We start from the raw sequence: 7829 nt of genomic DNA, 5'->3' as shown, positions 1-7829 counted from the left end.
TTCTTCAAGTTTGGAGGATGGCACGGTGGCTGGGCATCTATTCAATCTTTTCAGAAGAGTAACTTAGGTCTCGTGAAAAACCCGAGATAACAACAGAGGACATGAATTAAACGGAGCTTTAAATAGAAGCGATTTAAACGAACGATTGTGGAACAAACAAGGGCACCTCTAGGTTTTCAGATACCTTTATTAAAGCTCTTTGGGGTAGCAAAATGCCAGTGCGATCAACAGTAGGAGTAGAGTGGACAGTGAGTTAAAACTTGTTGGTTACATCTCAAGAGTGAGTACTAGAAGTGCAGGTATTCTTCCTCATTCTAACCACTCCATTCAGGAGACCGAAGAATGAGATTCCGCTGGATCCCAGCTCCAGTTCCCTGATATATTAATCATCAGGAGATTTTGAAATTTTCTTCTCTCCCTTCCCATCTTTCCCCAATACAGATTACGAGTTTGTCTACGACCCTTACCAACATTTAATGGGAAAGGCGCTTTGAACTAGGCAAAGTGGGGAGGAGGACTTTGCGGTCGTGTTTCTCAAACCCGTGGAGAGAGAGCAATAATAGGTAAGGGGCGTGCAGACTAACTCCTTCCTTGTCCAATCAGCTGCACAGGAAGATGTCCTTTTACCAATAAAAATAAAGTTCGCTTTCCGGAGGCGGGAGGGTAAGCCTTGACTGCCAGTTCTCCAAAGCAACGACAGAATAGAAGACAGAGAATGATTGGAGGTAGGACCAACCCAGGAAAAGGGGCGGGGTGAAGGCGGGGGTAACTCTGAGCGGCGGCTGCACTGGCCAGTGGGGTGTGAGAACTGCTGTTCCTGTTGTAGTGTTTCTCGCCAATCAGGAAGACCAGGGAGTGGGCGGGGCGGGGAAGAGGTGGGAAGAGCTCGCAGCACCGCCGGGCGCCCGTCGGGCTCTTGGGGAGAGAGAGAGAGAAATCCGGTTAAAATCTGGAGTCGGAGGGAGGTTTAACCACTGATCGGTTCCGATCGGATTATTCCTTAAAGGGGACGCGCCATTGTCAAGAGAACGGAGCCCGGGGCCCGAGGGCGGGGACCGGCGGCGCCTGAGGAGCGAGGCAGCTGCACTTGGACTGGGGACGGGTAGGTGTTGCCTGGGGAAAGGCGCTTCATTTCACTTTCTCTTCCAGCTCCAGAGGCGGGCGCCTGGATGCCCGCCGGCCGGCGGCCACAACCCCGGCGGGAGACGAGGTCGTTGGCCCTCGCCTGCTTTCTGATGGGGGCCGAGACGGGAGGCGGGCCAGGATGGCTGGAAGCTGCGCCGCCCGGGCCAAGACCCGTAACGGACAGTAAGCCGCGCCGCAGCCCCCGTCTCAACCGAAAACTCGCCGGAGCGGCAGCTGGTCCTCGGGGAGCGCCGCGCGCTTGGCTCCCCCGCGCGCCCGGCTGCCGGTGCGCGCGCTGGTTCCTTGCGCGCCCCCTTCCCCTCGCGCGCCCAATTCTGCTCGCTCGCGCCGCGCCCTCGCGGACTCGCGGGAGCCGCCCCGCGGGGAGGAAGGCGGCGAGGCGGAGGGAGGTCGGCGGCCACCGCTCTGCCGCCCTGGCCATGAAGGCAGGGCTGGGAAGCAAACTTAGCGCGGCAGCTGGCGACCCCGGGCGCGAAGGGGCGCTGGGGACCGAGGAGAGTGCAGAGTCGCCAGCCGGGCCCAGCATTGTCCTGCTTTTCCTTTGCTCTGGTCTCTCCGCCCACTGCTCGCGGTCGTGGGGAGGGGTGCGGATGCGGGCGTCGTGCCCGCGCTGCTCCGGGCCGGCGGCGCACCCCCAGAGTCGGTGACTGCTTGAGCCGGAGTCTGCCTCACCGACCCCGCAGCCGCCGCCCGTCGGGGCCAGGGAGCATCTTTGCAGCTCTCCGGTCTCCACACCGGCGCAGGCTGCTTGGGTGCTGAGCTCTTCTTTGTAACTTTTCTTTGCCTATTGATGGAAGTTATGGCTTCCGGGCGGCAGGTTCTTTGGGCAAAACATCGTTTCCTGCGTTTTGGAAAGGCTCACTTCTAGGACGAAGTGGTTCTTGATCACTGTCGGACTTTTTCCTCCCATCCCAGTTTCATTCCAGGCACCTAAAATAGTTTCTTTTGTGGATTTGCATTGTAAGGGAGCTTTAACCTCTCTTAGGTCAAGATAATTTGAAAGAAAAAAAAAAAAAAAAAAAGGGAGGGGTGCTGATGAGGAGCAAGAGCTCTTTGTAGAGAGAATTTGCCTTCACCTTTGAACTGTGGAAAGTGTTAACCTCGACTGACTGGCGGAGATTCTTGTGGAAGGAAAAAGAGACATTGCAAAACAAAACAAGAAACTTCAGATTGCTAGGGTCTATAGGATTAGGCGGAAAAAATAGAATTTTGATAGAAATGAAGTTAAACTATTTTGCCGAGCAGATACCTTCCGTGAAGTTAGTTTCTGCTACTGAACCCATAGAAATTATAGTTAGTAACAGCAGCTTGTACTATTGATAAACGTAAGAAAAAATTTCCCCCTCCATCTTAAGCATTAGTGCTCTTCTATACTTGTCAATCCCTGGAGAAGGGAATGGCAACCCACTCCAGTATTCTTGCCTGGAGAATTCCACGGATAGAGGAGCCTGATAGGCTCCAGTCCATGAGGTCGCCAAGAATCGGACACGACTGAGCGACTAATACACATACCTGTCAATACTTGCTAAAGAAGTTACATTTAGAAATAGTACATCCTTGTTAGAAACCTAATTTAGAAAAGGAATATTTTCATGAGCGTTCATTTTTGACAGTTTCTTCTTGTGCAATACTTTGTAGAGTACTTGCATGTGCAAGTTACAAGCCTATAAACAAAGTTGCGGTGGGTGTGTTATTATGTAGTCTCTTTTTGGCTACTCATTATCAAAGATAGCATTCCATCCTGTCTTGTCTTCCATTCTGAGTTATTTTGTAAAACTGCTTCTTTAGAAAACTGAATTTATTGGAACCTCTGGCCCAGTGATTGGTGTGTGTGTGTGTTTAAGCAATGTAACAACTTTCCGAAATGTTCATTAACTGTTTAGTAACTTTATGAGTGGTGTGAAGCATTATAACATAAATTCACAGGCTCAGCAATAACAACAGAGAAACTATACTTGGGAAACTAAAAGTCACTTTCAGAGAATAATGTTTGAGAGATGCTTTACTCTTCCTATAGAATTTTGGAAGTGTAGACATAAAAACACGTGATCTTTCCTAGTAATCTTGATGGTATCTGGCATTGTATACATAATGCTCCCCTTTCTTCTCCTTTCCTTTGATAAGTATGTCAGGCAAGCTTGCTAGCATAATCTTCCTTTCCATCTCATACTAGAAAGTAGAAGATTAAAGCAAGTTTCCAAAATTCTATTTTTGTTCACTTACCAGCTTATTTAAACAATAAAGGAGAGAATTCCGGAACTTTTAAAAGATTACATATGAAGAAAGCACTCAGAATTACCTTTGAAATATCTAGGTTGTGTTTCCTGGAGAACATATTTTTCCTGTGTGCTTTTCACATTGTTTTACACACATTGTCTTAAATATACACATTGCCAAGGCTTTTCTTGAATTGTGAAGTGTCCCTTGAGATCCCTGGGAACTAGAACTGTCCTCTATTTCTGTGCAGATTCACTCTGTCACCTAATACATTTCTAGTGCCCAGTAAATGGATTTGTTGACTTAGGTCTTTGTGACAGAAAAAGATAATATTCTGTAAAGGCTGCTTGAGAGGCTTATTTATTTATTTATTTTTTTAAAAACACCTTTCTGAACAAGTTACACCAAAGACCAGCAGTTGGTTTAGTGTCTAGGGGAAGGTATATTAATCTAGTTGCTTTTTGTTCTGTGTACGAAAGTGTGACTTAGTTGTTAATAGTATTTGATCCGCAGACATCTGTCGTGATGGTGATTGATTGTTGTCCCAATTATTAGAACTAGGTTTAATCTGTCAACATCTGTTGAGTATCCATTTATTTGAGGAGTATTATGGAAACATAAAGTAGAAATGGATGACAATCATTACTCTCAAAGTTATGGAGATTAATGGGGAAGATGCAAAGTTATCATCCATTGGTAAAAGATAATGTGTATCTCATTGCAGTAACAGGTGCATAGTAACAGGGACACAGGATTCATGCCAAAATGGTAAAGGAATTGTTAAAAACTTAGGTGATGTAGGAAAGTTTTCATTGTTTTATGTAGCAAATCTTATCTTTTTTAAAAATAAAAAATAAAGTATGTTTGGGGTGTATGTTCACTACTTGAACTATTTTTAATATGTAAAATATTGGTTGGGGGGCAGAGCATGTACTCTGAATTTGTTATTGTTACTTCATCAGTGGGATCATCCCTCTAACCCAGCTCATGTTACCTTGTCTGCAAGCTCTCTTGTTCTAATCCCAAGTGATGGCTCTTTTCTCTTGCTCCTGTGAAGTCCTTTTCAGCTCAAGCCATGCTTTGCTTATATGTGTATTTCTTCATTAGATTTTGAACTTTGGTAAAAAGCATTAACAAAAGTTGGAACTTTCCTTCCACACTCCCATCCCAGTCCTAAAGCTATTGTCTAAAGTGCTTGAGCAGTTTTATTAGCCCCAAAGCTTCTGTAAAACCATAAAAAAAAATTTCGTATTGTTTTATTTGCGGAAAGTGTATATGTGTGTTTAAAGGAAAAACCAGTTTTTTCCTTATCACCAGTTTCACATGCTCATTGTAAAATATTGTTATGAAAAAAATGTGTAATTTAGAAACTAAATATCCCCCATGAAATTGCCTTCATCACGTTATAGCTATTGATCATGGTTTGGCTTTTAATTCCAGTTTTTTCCCCTTCTTTTTTTTATTACTTTCAAATAGGAATGCCTTAAGCTGTCTTACTTGAAAATTTTAGTTAGTGAGTTACGTTTACTGGAATGGAGAAAGGTAATCAATTTTATACACTTATTTATTTTTTATTTTATATAATGAAATGATTATTATTAATTTCTTCAGCTTCGGTAATTATATTTATTTTTACCTGTTCTTAAGAAACAAGGCTTCCACCAGTATCTTTGTGTTCAAAACAAAGTCTATGATTATAGACCATAAGAATCACAATCATTTAAAAAATGGTCAAAATATGTGTCCCTGAACATTTTAAGTGTCTTTACCCTAAAATGTTTTTGGAGTACATACCGTAAGCCCAATTTCTTCTCATTTCTTGATTCTTCTCATCTCTAGAGAGCCTTAAAAATTGCTCTGAGGCTGCCAACCGGCACATCTTGTAGTAGCCCCAGAAGGAATGCAGAAAGGTATTTGTTCCTGATCGGTTCACATGCAGAGGTCTTACTCTGCCCTTATTGTTGCTCATTGTAAAAAGGGAGCTACATCTTAGGCTGATGAAGAGGATGATAAGATTCTGTTGTTCTGGGTGCTTCTTTAAGCCAGCCCAGAAAGGAAAAATGTTTTCCAAAAGTTCCTAAATAGAAAGCCCAGCTGCAAGCAGCCAGTAGGGCTAATCAGGCAAGAAATCTCTTTTTATTCAGCAAGTTTTTATTGAGAACTGCTCCCTAATCTGTGTACCATGTAGGCACTGAGGATAGGATGATGAAATTTGTCTTCACCACGAGTTCCTCTGAGTAGGATCCTTAAATAGACAGAGTGGTACATGTGGATGAAAAATAGCATGCACAAAGTGCATTCTTAGGTGTGTTATTCAGCCGTGTTTATCATTTTGTATAGTTTCTTTAAAAGTATCCTAGCAGATAGACCTGGTATTCTGTAGGAGGTGGGTGGGAATCCATGGAGCCTGTGAAAATAAATATATGAGTTCTAAATTTTTTTTTTTAATTTCAAACACTGTTATTGCCATGAGGCAGAATATTTGTGAAATTATGCAAATGTTGATGTATCTTTCCTTATACTCTCCAGGGATCATACATTTCATAGACCCCAAAATGATACTACATCTCTATCCTAGTAGGTGATTCCTAGTTTGCTGATAGAGTAGTAAGTAACACATTCTTTAAAACTCAACAGTTCAGTCTCTCAGTCGTGTCCGACTCTTTGCGACCCCATGGACTGCAGCACGCCAGGCCTCCCTGTCCATCACCAACTCCCAGAGTTTACTCAGACTCAGGTCCATTGAGTTGGTGATGCCATCCAACCATCTCATCCTCTTGTCCCCTTCTTCTCCTGCCCTCAATCTTTCCCAGCATCAGGGTCTTTTCCAATGAGTCAGTTCTTTGCATCAGGTGGCCAGAGTATTGGAGTTTCAGCTTCAGCATCAGTCCTTCCAATGAATACTCAGGACTGATTTCCTTTAGGATGGAATGGTTGGATCTCCTTGCAGTTCAAGGGACTCTCAAGAGTCCTCTCCAACACCACAGTTCAAAAGCATCAATCTTCAGCACTCAGCTTTCTTTATAGTCCAGTTCTCACATCCATACATGACTACTGGAAAAACCATAGCTTTGACTAGATAGACCTTTGTTGGCAAAGTAATGTCTCTGCTTTTTAATATGCTGTCTAGGTTGGTCATAACTTTCCTTCCAAGGAGTAAGTGTCTTTTACTTTCATAGCTGCAGTCATCATCTGCAGTGATTTTGGAGCCCCCCCAAAATAAAGTCTGTCACCGTTTTCCACTGTTTCCCCATCTATTTGCCGTGAGGTGATGGGACCAGATGCGATGATCTTAAACTCATAATGCTACAATAAATAGATATCTTTATCAGTATTTTTTTCTTTGTATGGCATGAAAATAATTGTTTTGAAAAATCACTTGTATTAAAATACAGTGTGAAGTATTTCTTGCTTTTACAAAATGGACTGCCTCCTTCCCTTGCAAACCTGTTCTATTGCTTGATCTTTGTATTTGTGGAGAAAGAATTGGTTAAGAAAGTGGCCTTGTAGGACTGTCAGTGATTGGAGTCAGCTAGGTAAGAGAGAGGTAGGCGGAGGATACATCCCATGGACTTCGTAATGCAGCAAGTGTGATTTGTTGAGTTTTGAAAAGAGTTAAAAATTTAAAATAACAGCTTGAGATATAATTTACATACTGTACAATTCACCTATTTAGATTGTATAAGTTAGTGGTTTTTAGTGTATTCTGGAGTCATGCACTTCTATCACAACCAGTTTTAGAACTCTTTCATCACCTTCCTGACCTTCCTCAGCCCCAGGCAACGGCTAATCTCCATTCCATCTCTATACATTGGCTGTTCTGATATTTAATATAAATGAAAGATAACATTGTAATTAATGTGTATTCTTATATAAATCTGTCCCTGTAATATTTATAAATCCTAGGAGTAGAGAGGGTGCTCCAAGTTTAGAAAGATTTTCCTTAAGAGGAAATTTATCTAAATCCTTATTCCACCTAAACCTGGAGAGCATTTTGTTTCTTTCCCCCTATAAAAGTCACAAGATTCATTTTGAAAGGAAAAAAAAAAAAAACCCACTCATTTTGGTGATGCTTTTTAAAAATATTCATTTAATTATTTGGTGACTCTCTACAAGTGAATAATTTATTCCTTGAGTTCTGCATATTGGACTTAAATAAAGGATAGTGCTTTGAAAGAAGTTGAAAGTACTTGGTTAAGTTCTAGTCATTGCAGAATGTAGTATGATGTTTACCTTACTGGCTTAGAAGGTATTGTGCAACTTGTCATTTATTTGATCAGAGATAAAGTTGCTGTGTCAGTTGCTTGTGATGAACTTGCATTGCCCTGCTGGAGACCTTGTAGGCACTTAGTAAGTATTTATTGGTTGCCTGATCACTATGATCACAGATGTTTTCATCAGCTCCCAGTCCTTATTTTCCAGCTTGTTAATAATAGTAGTAGCCACATTTATTGAGTACTTAATAA

At 42.4% G+C, this 7829-nt stretch overlaps 1 protein-coding gene across 2 annotated transcripts in view; it reads left to right on the top strand.

Moving 5' to 3' along the window:
* Nucleotides 1-879: 879 nt before the first annotated feature.
* Nucleotides 880-7829, top strand: part of FRYL (FRY like transcription coactivator) — a 252923-nt gene continuing 245973 nt past the window's right edge. For both annotated transcript variants that reach the window (XM_043448225.1, XM_043448226.1), the window contains exon 1: nucleotides 880-1102. The gene's annotated coding sequence lies outside the window, so the exon portion shown is untranslated. The remainder of the gene's footprint in view (nucleotides 1103-7829) is intronic.

Source organism: Cervus canadensis, chromosome 26 (assembly GCF_019320065.1).
Source record: "Cervus canadensis isolate Bull #8, Minnesota chromosome 26, ASM1932006v1, whole genome shotgun sequence".
Lineage (NCBI taxonomy): Eukaryota > Metazoa > Chordata > Mammalia > Artiodactyla > Cervidae > Cervus > Cervus canadensis.
The sequence above is the reverse complement of the archived record's forward strand: the minus strand, read 5'-3'. Positions and strand labels throughout refer to the sequence as shown.